This window comes from Heptranchias perlo, chromosome 27 (assembly GCF_035084215.1).
Source record: "Heptranchias perlo isolate sHepPer1 chromosome 27, sHepPer1.hap1, whole genome shotgun sequence".
NCBI classification, from domain to species: Eukaryota; Metazoa; Chordata; class Chondrichthyes; order Hexanchiformes; family Hexanchidae; genus Heptranchias; species Heptranchias perlo.
The window spans coordinates 31,462,418-31,476,875 of NC_090351.1; positions in this window are offsets into that span (position 1 = coordinate 31,462,418).

A 14,458-nucleotide genomic window follows, 5' to 3' on the forward strand; every position below is an offset into this window, starting at 1 on the left:
CCCACAAACACACAAAGCTTGGACCACCCTGTCATGGGACATGACATCTTTGATAGATTTCCTCAAGTATCACATTTGACCATTAGAAGTGCATTCATTAGACCTTGTGTAATGGCATATGAGAAGCACAATTTCACTAAATCTTCAGTAAATGAACACTTACAAAAAAGAAACGGATAAAATATGTTGGAATTCAGATGATTTGAGTGATTCAAGATTCCAGATGCTCAGGGTCATGTCTTGAGCTCCACAGCTGGTACAGTATGGGTGTGTCTCTTAGCTTCTACATTGTTAGGGGTGTTAATCCTGAACCCATGGTTGTCTTAAAGCTAGATATGCAATAAGCAAACACATGTTGCACTGATAAAGTATGACAAACCACACTTTTCTACAGAAAGACTCATGGCTCCGCTGTTGCTGACACATTTGCGATAGGGGTTTCCTGTTCCTAGTAATATATTTGAGCAGCTTCTATGAAAGCAAAGAGATACTATCTAACCTCCCCATTTGCACAGAATATGTACTATTATAGGCCAGCTTTAGGATCAGGCGCCATGTCAGCAAACATAAATATATAATAATTATATTTTTAATATTTTATTGCATCTGGTGTTAATTTAAATATCAAATGAGCACTCTTTGTAGGAGACAACAATGCAGTCTGTTTTGTGAACCAATGTGAATAAAGGTGGCGAGGGCTTTGAAAAAAGAGCAGTTCCTTTCTTTAGAGGAAGCAAAGAAACATATTTTTTGCTCCAATTATTTTTGTGTGTGTTTACATTATTTCTTCGTAAAACAAGCCTGTCTTCAGAAGTTTAATGTAGAAGTTATAATTTTCTATTGCTGTGTTAAAAAATGCTGATTCCAATCTCCAAGGCTCCACCAATCGAAGATATCTGAACTTGTTCACCGTAGGTTGTGGATTAAGTCACCAGGGAAGGCCAATGAAGTGGATTAGATTCTGGAGAGAATGGGCTGAGCGATATTGCCCCATATTTTGCTCTTATTTGCTAATTTTAGTGAAAAAGTGGGCACGAGTAAAGATTGGCAGGAAATGCTCATGGACTATTTGGCTGCTTTCACCACTGCTCTGAATATTCCTATCCCTCCCAAAGCTGGATTAATGAACATTAGAAAATAGCTATTAAAAAAAAAACTAACTTAATTTGTTAAGGACTTGTTCAAAGCCAGATGAGAAGTGAAGGAAACTGAAGTGTGAATATTTGACTCCATTATCAGACCTGGTGTTAGCTTAACCAAGGGGAAGATTTTGAAATATCGCCATAGCAGTTACAGAAGTGAAGTGAATGGCACAGTGGAGTTTTCTGCCTAAGAGCATGGGGTCCAGTTGGGTATCTTGCAATGCAGCAGCAGGAGGAGTAACGGCCAGCCTGATCAGCCATTGCAGGCAGGGAGACACAGGTACACAAAGGTCTTGGCCATTTCTTCCAGTGAGCTTTCCAATTGGGTATCTGTTACTTTCTATTCTTCATATTTAAAATCAGTGAACTTTTTTTTTAACCATTGTTTTTTTGCAGCAAACCTCATATTTTCTGTTAGGCTTACTTTTGGGCAACTGCTCTTTATTTTCTTCACATTAAAAGAAAGACAATCTGCAAAATATATTAAAAGTGAATTAATTTTATTGAACTGTGACACAGATCCACCTCAGCAGTAGAATACATTGTGTAATAACCTTCCTGTTGTTATTAAACAGGGTATTATCCAATAGACTGCAAGCAATGCCATGGGAGATCTGTTAGTATTTTTAACAACGACTGTCTTCCTTCATGTCTATATCTGCCATATGCTGCTATTTTATGGTTATATTGTTGGCTTAACTTTGTGCTCTTTTTAAGTCATGTAGCCTCTGTCTGAGCTCTCCTCAGATCTTTGTTCGTTGACTCTGCATTGTCTGTACCAGTGACTTCCTGCCACGCTTGCTGACACTTTTGTTAGAGACCATCCTGCCTCAAAGATCCACTCACATTGCAACAGTTACTAGTATGTCCAGGGTCTGGTCTGTAAATTGGGCATTTTGAATTTGGCATTGATCCATTTCACACAAAAGTTATGGACTCCACAGCTGGATTAACATTTTCTTCTACATTTAGATTGGTCACCCAATTTGTTACTTTCTTGAGAACTATCAAAGCATATTGTTTTGTGATATATCCCTTTTGTATACTGTCACCCATGTACTAGGATATGGTCCTTGCATTTTCAGTCCTATATTGGCATATATCTTCCACCTGTATTGTCAGTCATGTAATACAGCTCTCTCCTGTTGTCCAGTCACGTCTTGCAGCACAGCTGTCCCTGGGGTCCAGTCAGGTATTGTAATACAACTCTCTCTTACCTTTACAGTCAAGGACTGTAATAAAACTATGTCTTGTCTTTTCATTCATATACTACAACACTGCTCTCCCTGGGATTCAGCCATGTACTGCAACACAGCTCTCCCCAGGGGATCAATCATGTACTACAATACAGCTCTCCCCTGGGGTTCAGTCATGTACTACAACACAGTTCTCCCCTGGGGATCAATCATGTTCTACAATACAGCTCTCCCCTGGGGATCAATCATGTACTACAACAGAGCTCTCCCCTAGGGTTCAGTCATGTACGATAATACAGCTCTCCCGTGGGGTTCAATCATGTACTACAATACAGCTCTCCCCAGGGATCAATCATGTTCTACAATACAGCTCTCCCCAGGGGATCAATCATGTACTAAAATACAGCTCTCCCCTGGGGTTCAGTCATGTTCTACAATACAGCTCTCCCCTGGGGATCAATCATGTACTACAACAGAGCTCTCCCCTGGGGATCAATCATGTACTACAATACAGCTCTCCCCAGGGGATCAATCATGTACTATAATACAGTTCTCCCCTGGAGTTCAGTCATGTACTACAATACAGCTCTCCCCTGGGGTTCAGTCATGTACTACAATACAGCTCTCCCCAGGGATCAATCATGTACTACAATACAGCTCTCCCCAGGGGATCAATCATGTACTACAATACAGCTCTCCCCTGGGGTTCAGTCATGTACTACAATACAGTTCTCCCCTGGGGTTAAATCATGTACTACAACACAGCTCTCCCCAGGAATCATTCATGTATCACAATACGGCTCTCCCCAGGGGATCAATCATGTACTACAACAGAGCTCTCCCCTAGGGTTCAGTCATGTACTACAATACAGCTCTCCCCTGGGGTTCAATCATGTACTGCAACAGAGCTCTCCCCTGGGGATCAATCATGTACTGCAATACAGCTCTCCCCTGGGGATCAATCATGTTCTACAATACAGCTCTCCCCTGGGGTTCAATCATGTACTGCAACAGAGCTCTCCCCTGGGGATCAATCATGTACTACAATACAGCTCTCCCCTGGGAATCAATCAGGTTCTACAATACAGCTCTCCCCTGGGAATCAATCATGTACTACAATACAGCTCTCCCCAGGGATCAATCATGTACTACAATACAGCTCTCCCCAGGGATCAATCATGTACTACAATACAGCTCTCCCCAGGGATCAATCATGTACTACAATACAGCTCTCCCCAGGGGATCAATCATGTACTACAATACAGCTCTCCCCTGGGAATCAATCATGTTCTACAATACAGCTCTCCCCTGGGAATCAATCATGTTCTATAATACAGCTCTCCCCTGGGAATCAATCATGTTCTACAATACAGCTCTCCCCTGGGAATCAATCATGTACTACAATACAGCTCTCCCCAGGGATCAATCATGTACTACATTACAGCTCTCCCCTGGGAATCAATCATGTACTACAATACAGCTCTCCCCAGGGATCAATCATGTACTACAACACAGCTGTCCCCTGAGGTTCTACCATGTACTACAACTCAGTTCTCTCCACAATTTTCAATTATTAAAATAAATTTGCATTTATATAGCGTTTCATGACCTTAGGACATCACAATGCACTTCACAGCCAATGGCGTACCTTTGAGTGTAGCCATTGTTGTAATGTAGGGAAACGTAGCAGCCAATTTGCACACAGCAAGGTCCCCCAAACAGCAATGAGATAAATGACTGGATAATCTGTTTGTGTGCTATTGTTTCAGGGGTAAATATTGGCCTGGACACCTCCCCTGCTCATTTTCAAATAGTGTCATAGGAGTTTTTCCATCCACGTAAGAAGGCAAATGGGGCCTTGGTTTAACATTTCATCTGAAAGGCACCATCTCTGACAGTGCAGTACTGCACTAAAAAGTGTCAGCCTGGATAATGTGCTCAAGTTCTGGAGTGGGTTTATGAATCCACAATCTATCTGACTCAGAGGCAAGAGTGTTACCACTGAGCTAAGGCTAACACCTTGCAACACAGCCCACTCCTGGGTTTTATTCATGTATTGCAATACAAATCTATCCTGGTTCTCAGTTTATTATATAACTGTCCCCTGTGTTTCTTTCATGTACTGCAATACAGCCGTCTTTGGATTTCATTTATATAGTATAAGAGAGGTCTCTCCTGGGGTTCAGTCATGTACTGCAATACAACCCTGGCTCAAAAAAGGGCAGGATTGGGTTCTAAACATTCCTGGGTACAAGGTGTTCAGGAAAGATAGGGATGGAAAGAAAGGAGGTGGGGTGGCAGTATTGATTAGGGAGAATATTGCAGTGCTGGAGAGAGAGGGTGTCCTGGAGGGGTCAAGGACAGAATCTATTTGGTTAGAGTTAAGAAATAAAAGAAGTGCCATTACACTACTGGGTGTATTCTATAGGCCACCAACTAGTGGGAAGGATATAGAAGAGCAAATTTGCAGGGAAATTACAGAGAGGTGCAAAAGCTATAGAGTAGTGATAACTGGGGACTTCAACTATCCTAATATAGACTGGGATAACAACAATAATAATAATAATAAGGGGCAAAGAGGGGGTTGAATTTTTGAAATGTGTTCAGAATAACTTTCTCAACCAGTACATTTCCAGCCCAATGAGGAAGGAGGCATTGCTGGACTTGGTTCTAGGGAATGAGTTGGGCCAAGTGGAGCAAGTTTCAGTGGGGGAACATTTAGGGAGCAGTGATCATAGTATCATAAGGTTTAGAATAGCTATGGAAAAGGACATGGACCACTCTAAAGTAAAAATACTCAATTGGAGAAGGGCCAATTTCAATGGGATGAGAACAGATCTGGCCCAGGTAAATTGGAATCAAAGATTGGCAGGCAAAACTATAATTGGACAGTGGGCGGCCTTTAAAGAGGAGATGGTTTGGGTACAGTCTAGGTACATTCCCACGAGGCAGAAAGTTGGGCAACTAATGCCAGAACTCCCTGGATGACAAAAGAGATAGTGAGTAAGATGAAACCGAAAAAAGGGGCGTATGACAGATGTCAGGTTGATAACCCAAGTGAGAACCAGGGCAAATATAGAAAGTTCAGAGGGGAAGTGAAAACGGAAATAAGAGGGGCAAAGAGAGAGTATGAAAATAGATTGGCAGCCAACATAAAAGGGAATCCAAAAGTCTTCTACAGGCATGTAAATAGTAAACGAGTAGTAAGAGGAGGGGTGGGGCCGATTAGGGACCATAAAGGAGATCTACTCATGGAGGCAGAGGGGATGGCTGAGGTACTAAATGAGTACTTTGCATCTGTCTTTACCAAGGAAGAAGATGCTGCCAGGGTCTCAGTAAAGAAAGATATAGTTGAGATACTGGATGGGCTAAAAATTGATAAAGAGGTACTAGAAAGGCTATCTGTACTTAAAGTAGATAAGTCACCCAGTCCGGATGGGATGCATCCTAGGTTGCTGAGGGAATTAAGGGTGGAAATTGCGGAGGTACTGGCCATAATCTTCCAAACATCCGTAGATACGGGGGTGGTGCCAGAGGACTGGAGAATTGCAAATGTTACACCCTTGTTCAAAAAAGGGTGTAAGGATAAACCCAGCAACTAGTTTAACCTCAGTGGGGAAACATTTAGAAACCATAATCCGGGACAGAATTAACAGTCACTAGGACGATTGTGGATTGATTAGGGAAAGCCAGCACGGATTTGTTAAAGGCAAATCGTGTTTAACTAACCTGATAAGAGTTTTTTGATGAGGTAACAGAGAGGGTAGATGAGGGCAATGCAGTTGATGTGGTGTATATGGACTTTCAAAAGGCATTTGATAAAGTGCCACGTGGTAGGCTTAGCATCAAGATTGCAGCCCATGGAATAAAGGGGGCAGTAGCAACATGGATACAGAATTAACTAAGTGACAGGAAACAGAGTAGTGGTGAACGGTTGTTTTTCAGACTAGAGGAAGGTGGTGTTCCCCAGGGGTCGGTGCTGGGACCACTGCTTTTCCTGATATATATTAATGACTTGGACTTGGGGGTACAGGGCATAATTTCTAAATTTGCAGATGACACAAAACTTAGAAGGGTAGTAAACAGTGAGGAGGATAATGATAGACTTCAAGAGGATATAGACAGGCTGGTGGCATGGACAGACACGTGGCAGATGAAATTTAATGCAGAAAAATGCGAAGTGATACATTTCGGTAGGAAGAACGAGGAGAGGCAATATGAACTAGAGAGCACAACTCTAAAAAGGGTACAGGAACAGAGAGATCTGGGGGTATATGTGCACAAATCGTTGAAGGTGGCAGGGCAGGTTGAGAAAGCGGTTAAAAAAGCTTATGGGATCCTGGGCTTTATAAATAGCGGCATAGAGTACAAAAGTATGGAAGTCATGATGAACCTTTACAAAACACTGTTTGGCCACAACTGGAGTATTGTGTCCAGTTCTGGGCACCGCACTTTAGGAAAGATGTGAAGGCCTTAGAGAGGGTGCAGAAGAGATTTACTAGAATGATTCCAGGGATGAGGGGCTTTAGTTACATGGATAGACTGGAGAAGCTAGGGTTGTTCTCCTTGGAACAGAGAAGGTTGCGAGGAGATTTGATAGAGGTATTCAAAATCATGAAGGGTCTAGACAGAGTAGATAGGGAGAAACTGTTCCCATTGGCAGAAGGGTCAAGAACCAGAGGACATAGAATTAAGCTGATTGGAAAAGAACCAAAAGTTGACATAAGGAAAAACTTTTTTTACACAGCGAGTGGTTAGGATCTGGAATGCACTGCCCGAGGGGGTGGTGGAGGCAGATTTAATCACGGCCTTCAAAAGGGAACTGGATAAGTACTTGAAAGGAAAAAATTTGCAGGGCTACAGAGATAGGGTGGGGGAGTGGGACTAGGTGGATTATTCTTGCATAGAGCCGGCATGGACTCGATGGGCCGAATGGCCTCCTTCCGTGCTGTAATCTTTCTATGATTCTATGAACTCTCCCTGTATTCCCAACCATGTACTGCAATACAGCCTCACTATATTTTCGATCATGTACTGCAATACAACCTCCCCATATTTAAGTCATGTTCTGCATTACAGCTCTCCCCTATTTTCATGTACTGCATTACAGCTCTTCTCTGGGTCTTGATCATGTATTGCAGCACAGATCTCCCCTCCATTTTCAGTCATGTACCCCATTGCAGCTTTCTCAACTTGTGTACTGGGGTATGTTCTTTCACCAGTGCTGAGATAAATTTTCACAGAATACTAAACAAATAATTTCACCCCCATCTGCATATCCTTCCTATTCGAATGTTTATGTGTGACAGCAGTAGGCAGGAATTTCTGCAAGCGTATCTGGGAGATTACACTGTGGGTGGTCACAGAGGCTGCATTTTCTCGAACCTGTCTACTCGTGTCAATGTCTCACAAATAGAAACAAAGGCAGAACCTTCTTTTGAACTACTAAATGGAAAACTGAAAGACATGTCAGAACTAATAATATTCAACTCTGAACCGGTTACAGCACATCAGATATCCTCATAGCATCTTCATCTTAGCACTACCACTCCGCCCTGATCTGTCCTGAAGAGGGCGCATGGGATCTGTTGGTGATTACTGTTATAGGGGTCAGGATTTTCCCCTATAATTCATTCAAAAGCACTTATCATTTGTAGAAAGCCAGCAATATAGTAATTAGTTAACTCACTGGTCTGCAGTCTGAGCCAGAATTACAGTGGTGTAACTTTAGCATCGCCCTCATTTCACGCAAATGTATATTTGTGCACTATTTCTGTTTAGTGAGGGTGTGTGCCCCTTTATTTTTCAGGTTACTTTTCTTCCTTGCTATTGTTAAGTTTCCCTGGACCATATCAGCCTGAAAGAAGATATCAGGTGTTAGGCATGGCTCAGTGATAACACTCTTTGCCTCTGAGTCAGAAGGTTGTGGGTTCAAATCCCACTCCAGGGACTTGAGCACAAAATCTACGCTGACACTCCTTTCAGATAAGACATTAAATCGAGGCCCTGTCTGCTGTCTCAGGTGGATGTAAAAGATCCCATGGTGCTATTTTGAAGAAGAGCAGGAGAGTACTTGCCGATGTCCTAGCCAATATTTATCCCTCAACCAACATCACTAAAACAGATTATCACATTGCTGTTTGTGGGACCTTGCTATGTTCAAATTAGCTGCTGTGTTTCCGACATTGCAACAGTGACTACACTTCAAAAGTACTTCACTGGCTGTAAAGCACTTTGTGACATCGTGAGGTTGGGAAAGGCACTATATAAAAGCAAGTCTTTTTTTCTTGAAGGGTGAAGTAGGTACAGATTTGGCAGTGGCCTAATGACAACTCTCCATCCCGACTGTGGGAGGCTACCTAGCCTTTACTCGGCACCTCATCCCAGCAGCACTACTGAGATGAATAATCTCAGGTATGGAATACGCACCTGATAAGATGCAGTTATAGAAAATGATGGAACATCATCATTCCCTTATCTCTGTAACCTCCTCCAGCCCTACAATCCTCCGAGATCTCTGTGCTCCTCCAATTCTTGCCTCTTGCTCATCCCCGATTTTAATCGCTCCACCATTGGCGACTATGCCTTCAGCTGCCTAGGCCATAAGCTCTGGAATTACCTCCCTAAACCTCTCCACCTCTCTCTCCTCCTTTAAGACGCTCCTTAAAACCTACCTCTTTCATCTGTCCTAATATCTCCTTATTTGGCTTGGTGTCAAATTTTGTTTGAAAATCGCTCCTGTGAAGTGTTGGGACATTTTACTACATTGAAAGGCGCTATATAAATCCAAGTTAATGTTGTTGTTGTTGCTGTATGTCTAACATGACAATTTCCCCCTTCCTGCCACCCCAACATGGGAGCATGTGTTGGTTCTGTTAGGCTCTTCCTACTCCCAATGCCATTGCCCTTGCTGAGATTGGGAAGTTAGGGTGTGGGTAATTCGAAGCACAACCCTTCCACTCTCCTTGAACTTTCTAAGATGCTGCAACCCAGACCACCCCTATAGTAATGTCGAGATAAAATCAAAAAACTGTGAAAGCTGGCAATCTGAAATTAAAATAGGAGAACAGGATGGAAATAGACAGCAAGTCAGAATGATGGGATCCATCCTAAATGCTAACCTGTCTTTCAGATATTGACTGACTTGCTGCATATTCCCAGCATTTTCTGCTTTTATCTCCTATATAGTAATGGCATCATTCTACCAATGTGGTGTAAAGTACAAGTTTCCAATCCCCAAACTCCAGAAGGTCAATTTGTTTATAACCAGATTCAAATAACGGTTACACCAGCACTGACTACTATACAACATACAAGAAACAAATTGTGAACTGGTGGAATGGTGTTTGCTGTTGTAGTAAATTGGAATATGGAATGGTAGGATATAGGCAAGTAGCATTTATCCAAGGCTACAACATAGTAGGCTTCTAGTAGTTCCAGTTCCTCCAAATCTGGGAGCCATAGGCCAGAGGTAAGAAATATAGGTCAGTAGTGTGAGCACAAAGGTCACATGTTCCTGAATTTCCAGTCTACTGTGAAAAATTTGAATATCTTCAAAATGAGCATTACTGGGAAGTATACCTCAAAATGGGGCTTCTTTACATCAGACCCATCAGAAAAACAATAACTTGGCAGTAATTGCAGAGGCTGCAGCTTTAAAGCATGTGACCTCATTAACTTTGAAAGTTGCTGATTGGCCTGCACTGTCATGGCAAAGAATGATGTGGAGATGCCGGTGATGGACTGGGGTTGACAATTGTAAACAATTTTACAACACCAAGTTATAGTCCAACAATTTTATTTGAAATTCACAAGCTTTCGGAGGCTTCCTCCTTCCTCAGGTGAATGTTGTGGAATGTTCCACAACATTCACCTGAGGAAGGAGGAAGCCTCCGAAAGCTTGTGAATTTCAAATAAAATTGTTGGACTATAACTTAGTGTTGTAAAATTGTTTACAAATGGCAAAGAATAATCAATTGGCGGTATTTATTTTTGAATAACCTCAGTGATCTCCTCCTGCCTTATGCCCTTGCACACAATCTCTGCTCATCTGGCAATGGACTTCCCCTTGCTCCTTACTCTCCCCACTCATCCCCTTGCACTCTCAATTTTACTGCATTTTACAGTAAAACCAAGACATAACACTGTATATTACAGTAAGTTTCAAGAGGAAATCTCACCAGCATACTTCTGATTATGATGAACTTATACTCAACAAATTTTTTGATAACCTTAGCAAACAGAGGAAAATACGTCACATTTTCTGCCCATTTCTGAAGAATTTTTAATATTTTGTTTTAAAGCAGTGAGTGCTGGTGACATTATTTATTGAGTTATTGAGTCTGGCAGTGTGAAGGAGATAAATTGTCATCACTGGAGATGCAAGTATTAGGCCCTTATTAAAAAGAAGAAAACCCTTACAAATGCTGGAAATATGGAATAAAAATAGAAATAGAAAATGTTGGAAATATAGAACTGAGGAAAGATTTTACACTCAAAACATTAACTTGTCTTTTCTCTTTACAGATGCTGACTGACCTGCTGTATATTTCCAGCATTTTCTGTTTCTATTTTAGGCCTTTTTTTTGGTTTCATTTTCCATAACTTGGTATGGCGGCAATTGCATATATTTCATGCTGTGATCCCCAAAATTGTCTAAAACATTGACTCTACCCCATCTGAAACCAGTCACAAAAGCAACTGATTGCAGAGCCCGCTCACTTAGGCATTCCTTGCAATATCTATATGACGGCCACAATGCCCTAATTACAACATTCCAACCACAGTGTCCTATGATGGAGGATGGGCACTCAAAAAATTGGTAGATGGATAAGTCACTGGGCTTTGATGGCATGCATCCTAGACTATTCAGGACACTTAACCACGCTTTTAGACTCGGCTATTCCAATGCTCTCCTGGCTGGCCTCCCATCTTTCACTCTCCATAAACTTAAGCTCATCCAAAACTCTGCTGCCGTATCCTAACTCACACCAAGTCCCTTTCACCCATCATCCCTATGCTCGCTAATCTGCATTGAGAGACCGGGAGCCCAACACTTCCATTTTAAAATTCTCATCCTCATGTGCAAATCCCTCCACCTCCTCGCCCCTTCCATATCTCTAATCTCCTCCAGCCCCACAAGCCTCCGGGAACTCTGCGTTCCTCCAACTCTGGTCTCTTTTCCATTCCCCACTTCCTTTGCTTCACCATTGGTGGCCGTGCCTTCAGCTGTCTAGGCCCTTAGTTCTGGAATTCCCTCCATAAACCTCTCCACCTCATTTGAGACCCTCCTTAAAACCTACCTCTTTGACCTAGCCCTGATGGCTCCTTCTTTGTGTCAGTTTTTGTCTGATTACGCTCCTATGATGCGTCTTGAGACATTTTACTACATTAAATGCGCTATATGAATGTATGTTGTTGCTGTTGTTGTAGTCAGAGAGGAGATAGCAGAGGTTCTGACCACAATTTTTCAATGCTGCTGAGACATGTGAATTGTGCTAGGGTACAGGAGAGTAGTCAATGAAACAAGAAGGGAGAGAAGGATAAATCAGGTAACTATAGACCTGCTACTTTAACATCTGGTGTGGGCATATTCTTAGAATCCCTAATCCAAAATAAAATTAGTAAACATTTAGAAATGCATGAGTTAATCTAAGACAACCAGTTCAGATTTGTTAAAGGCAAGTCATGGTTGATAAATTTAATAGAGTTCTTCGAAGAAGTGATTGATCGGATAGATAAAGGGAGTACAGTTGATTTAGAATATATGTGTTTTGAGAAAGCATCGATAAGGTGGCTCAGAGAAGACTTGTTACAAAAATTCAGGCATTTGGAATGAATGCAAATATAATGGTCTGCATAGAAAGTTGGTTAATTGACAGGAAACAAAAGATTAGGGTTAATAAGTATTGCTCAAATTGGAGAAAGGTTTTAATGCTGTACCCTGGGGGTCAGCGTTGGGTCTATTTTTGTTCTCGGGGTGTGTGTGTGTTTTGGACTTGGATACAGGAAGCACAATATCAAAATTCAACAACTCAAAAGTAGAGGTTTGGAAACCAGTGAGGAGGACTGCAAAAGTTTTCAGGAAGACGTAGACAGGTTATCGGAATGCACAGAGAGTTGGCAGATGCAATTTAATGTGAAGAAGTGTGATGTAACAGAGTGACTAGGAGATGAAGAGAGAGATATAGAGGTTCAAATACATAATTCTCTGAAAGTATAAGTAAAGGTAGAAAAAGCTATAAAAAAGGCAAATAGCATTTTGGGGTTTAGAAATAGAGGCATAGAGTACAAGAATAAAGAAGTAATGATAAATTTGTAGAAGGCGATGGTTAGGCCACAGTTAGAGTACTGGGTGCAGTTTTGAACACATCACTATGGAACATGACTGTACAGCATAGTTTCACCAGAATGCTGCCAGGAATGGAAAACTATACTTATGAAGAGAGACTTGATATACTGTTAATTAAGCCACTGTTAAAATGCTGTGTGCTCTTTTGAGTGCTCCATCGTAGAAAGGGTATTAAAGCTATATAGAGCATACAGTGTAAACTCACCAGAATGATCCCAGGGATGGGAAACTATAGTTATGAGGAGAGACTTGAGATACGAGGATTATTTCCACTGCAGCAGAGAAGACTAGGACAAGATTTAATCGAGTTTTAAAAAAAATTATGAAGGGTTTTAATAGAGTGAATAGGGAAACATTGTTTCCTCTAGTTGGGAGTCAATGATGAGGATTCATAAATTTAAAATTGTCGCTGAGAGTGAGCAGATAGTTTAGGGGAAAGAGATTTGTTGGAGCATGGAATGCTTTGCTATGGGGAATGGTTGAGGCAGAGCTCATTTCATCTTTTCGGGGTAAACTGGATAAATCTTTGAACCAGAGGAAGATACAGGGCCAAGGGGAGAGAGTGGAGCAGTGAGATTGGTTTTGGATTTCTCTGGCAAAGAGCCAATTCATACACAATGGGATGAATCCTTCTGTGCTGTAACTTTTTATTATTCTATGGTTCTTCCTCAAAGAAGTGAAGAAAGACCAGAAGCAGTGAGTCCAGATGTCCAAGAAGAACGCACACCTAGTCCTGCACACAGGAGTGAGGCAGAAAGTAGAATCCCAGCTCTCAGCAGAAATCTGTAGAAGCAAAATTGGCAGAAACCAATTTTATACATGTTGGTTTTTTTCTAAATCAATTTAACTATTTACAATGGCTTTCATTATTGTGCAACCGCAAAAGAACACTGCATATAGGGACATGGTATATATATCTAGAAGCAGCAAATGATATACACTTTAATTTAATTTCACTGGAATTGATTGAGTTAAGCATTAATTTATTGTGTAATAGTGGGTAGATGTTACCGGTCCATCTGGTAGACTAATTGCCTTGGGTTCAAGGACAGGACTTTCACCAAGTCAGGTAACTGGTATCTAATTCATGAACCAGAAATGTATTCAGGCCACTCCTACCTCTGTTAAACTGGGCTGTGACGGCTCCCCTGGGTCAGTTCAATTTGGACACTGTACACCTCCCCTGTAGATCACTTTCAGTTACGGTCAGTGCTGCAGATGTTAGGCAGAGTTGCATTGCAAAGGTCAGGGTTATTGAGCAAGCCCTCAATCTATTAGCACCACAAGGGTCAAATACTGGGCTGGACACGCTCGAGTCCAAATGAGGATAAATACCACAGCCACACTCTCGCAAGCGGCATTTAGTTTCAAAAATAATACCGAAATCTATTGAATCCATTGGAAATCCTTTATCATTACCTCGCTTTTGCTGTGGTATCGGGATTTTCCAATAGGGCACTGTTACATTTCCATATCATGTTGTCCAATATATCTGCAATTTCTGTGCTAACAGATGAACCCAAGAACATTTTAAATTACTTTTCAACTTTTTTTCTTGTTATGAATCAATAGAAGTCTAAAAGGATTACTGCCACATTCACTTTATTGGTTGGAAAAGCAAGGATCTCTTTAGGGATTTTCTGAATTTAAATTCAGATTTAAAAAAAGATCATTTTTAATGAGTTATTAAGTGCCTTCTCTCACAATCTCTCACTCCTTACAGCATGCACCCTTTTTGTATCCCAATTCTGCTTGTTTTTAATTGTAGT